This window comes from Ursus arctos, chromosome X, assembly GCF_023065955.2.
Source record: "Ursus arctos isolate Adak ecotype North America chromosome X, UrsArc2.0, whole genome shotgun sequence".
Taxonomy (NCBI): Eukaryota; Metazoa; Chordata; class Mammalia; order Carnivora; family Ursidae; genus Ursus; species Ursus arctos.
Genome location: NC_079873.1, coordinates 78,442,029 through 78,445,145, shown reverse-complemented (window position 1 = coordinate 78,445,145; position 3,117 = coordinate 78,442,029). Strand labels below are relative to the sequence as shown.

The 3,117-nt window shown below is 37.9% G+C and overlaps 1 pseudogene; it reads left to right on the top strand.

Moving 5' to 3' along the window:
• Positions 1-914: 914 nt before the first annotated feature.
• Positions 915-1,346, top strand: LOC123000274 (40S ribosomal protein S23-like; annotated as a pseudogene).
• Positions 1,347-3,117: the final 1,771 nt, after the last annotated feature.

Genomic DNA, 3,117 nt, shown 5'->3' with positions numbered 1-3,117 from the left:
AATGTTTATTTTTTGTTTTTCTTTATCTAGAGTATCCCTCATCATTCATTCATTCATTTACTCATTCATTCTTATATTATTCCCAATGTTGGTACTATCTAGCATTCAGTTCTTTCCACTGGAGGTTCTGCTCACATTTTGTTGATGAATTTGAGTTGCTACAACAGCCCTTGTATATTGGTATCATTTTTCCTTAACAAATTCAAGGAAGGACTCCAATATTTAAAATGGCCACTGAGAGAAAGAATCCTTTTCATTTCTTCATCTCTCTTCCAAACTCACTCCTACAAACAACTCCTCTGAACAATCCTGGCAGTCAGAGACATCATTTGCAGACATTAAGCTCCAGACCCACCACCTGTCCCTGCTGTGACTCATAATATAAACATAGACCCTCTGTGTAGCCTGTTTCCTAGAACTTTAAAATATAACTCACAGCTGGTGTCTCCCCTTCTGGGAGGCCCCTGTGTATGAGAGGCCCTTTCATAGAGTGAGCCAGAAAGCTCATGGTCCAGAAAAGCCTTGCATAAATTTTCAGTCTTAAGAGCCTTCACAAGCTTATGTTTTTCTCTAAATGTACTAGTATAATCTGAAGCACCATCTCTCCCAGACCCCCACAAAGTACTAAGGGACATCCCCATTATTCACTTCAAGCTTCTGCCACAGAGATCCTGCCCCTTCTCACCCTCATCAAGAGGCAGTTTTGCTTCTCTCTCTCTCTCCTAGATATTTGTATTCTGTTAGAGCCCTCAGGCCTCAGTCATCCATATCTGTGAATTAAAGGCTTCTTGCCACAATGACAGAATGGCCACATTCAATTGCTTCTCATCCAGGTTTGATACTATGTATTTTTGTTTGCTTACTTTTAAAATATTCTTTGGAGCTTTTTTGCTCAGGCCTGTGGCACCGGCAGGATGGGCAAGTGTACTGGTCTTCGTACTGTCAGGAAGCTCCGTAGTTACTGACAAAATCAGAAGTAGCATGATAAACAAGACAAGAAAGCCCATTTGAGCACAACCTTGAAGGCCAACACTTTTGAAGGAGCTGCCCACGCAAAGGGAATTGTGCTGGGAAAAGTAGGGGTTGAAGCCAAAAAGCCAAATTCTGCCATCGGGAAGTGTGTCAGGGTCCACCTGATCAAGAATGGCAAAAAAAATCACAGCCTTTGTACCCAGTGATGGTAGTTCGAATTTTATTGAGGAAAAGGGTGAGGTTCTGGTTGCTGGATTTGGTTGCAAAGATCATGCTGTTGGTGACATTCCTGGAGTTCATTTAAGGTTATCAAAGTAGCCAATGTCTCTCTTTTGACCTTATGAAAAGGCAAGAAAGAAAGACCAAGATCATAAGTTTTGATGGTGAAAACATGACAATAATAAATTTTCATATGCCAAAAATAAATAAATAAATAAATAAATAAATAAATAAATAAAATATTCTTTAGAAAAAAATAATGGTTATATGAATCTCTTAAACCTATTGTCCCTAGGAAGACTAATTCATTTAGAATGAAGATACTAGTCCCCAGGCTTGCATAAACAATTTCAGAAAAATAAAGGATGGGCAAAAAGAACAGAAGACCTAATATAGAATTTGGCAGGCTGACCAAGAAATGGACCTGCTGAAAGAATTATATTGGTTGGTCTGTATCTACTTTGACCACCTAGCCTGGGGAATGGCAAACTTTTTTTTTAGTAAAAGGACAGATAGTGAATATTTTGGTCTTTTGGGGCTATGCAGTTTCTGTCTCAACTACTCAACTATGCTGTTGTAGTGCTAAAGTACTGTGGGTGTGTTCCCATAAAACTTTATTTATAAAAACAGAGGGTGAGCTGAATTTTGTCCACAGGCCATACTTACAAACCCTGATAGCAGATGGTATAGTCCATAAGTACATGTACCTGCATATTTAAGCAATCAATACTCAAATCCTAAATATTAGTTGAGAAATATGGCTCTTATTCCTCAATTCAATGCCTAAACAGAAATTTGCATTTCCTAATGCTTGGCATCACTCCTATAAAGAACTCTTCAGTGTAGTAACAACACTTAGAAGTAATATTTCAGATCAGCCACCTGTTTCTGTTGCTACTGTAAAATGCAAACATAAATAACCTTTAGATTCACTTTCTAGTTGATAGCATTCTTGCCTCCTTTTAAACTATAAATGTGGCTAATATGTTAATGCCAGAAAGAACCTCAAATTTTGAATGTCAAAAGAAGAATAAAATGAAATTAAGAGATAATAACAATGATATAATTTTTTGTTCCTTCATTATTCCAAGATGTACCTAACCACACTACTATAAGTTTTGCTCTCAAGTTGGGGAATCCTACCTTTAACATTTAAACCGACTGGGCACTATTTATATCATATTGTGTAGTTTTTAATTGTTTGCCTTTCAGAAATTGATTTTCATTCAAAGTTAGAGGGAGAGGGTTTGCTTTCACAGTCTCCCAAAGAGATGTTACCCCTCCTTTATTTTAATCTTAAGCAAACCTTATTTTCATCTTGAGTATTCATTGATTGTCGGTCTGATCATATTGCCCATGTTGGGCCAGATGGATACACAGTTCTCTTAGATCACTTTGCTCTAATTTCCTGGAGCTGTGCCTAAGTTCTGTAATGTGAAGTCTTATATAGTATGAGAACATTGTTAGGGAGAACCTTCTGGTCTCTGAATCTCCTGCCAAGAAGGTATCTGCTGATATATCTCTATCCCATCAGTTGTTTGGTCATCTGTTTGTTACCAGTGGCCCCATGAGTATTGGAGTTAATCAACCTGAATATATAGTCCTTTGCAACAAAATTCTGCCTACTGTCTGTGTACCAGGCTTCCTCTGATTATCTAGTAGGCTTTCTCACTAGAGTCCTGCATTTATCCACAAGGATGTTGTATAGTCTGGTGCCTCACTATGGTCATCTTCCCTTGCAGACACCCTCTCCTTAAAGGGCAGAAATCCAACATATCTTAGATATGTTTGGGTCATTTTATTTCTCCTTTCCTCTTCTTGAATATTTCTGAAGTTCTGCCACTTCGTGAATCAAACTTATGCCATCCATTCCTTAGTTTTCTACCAAAAATGTCTTTCTCCATTTTCTGTATGACTTCTGAAGTC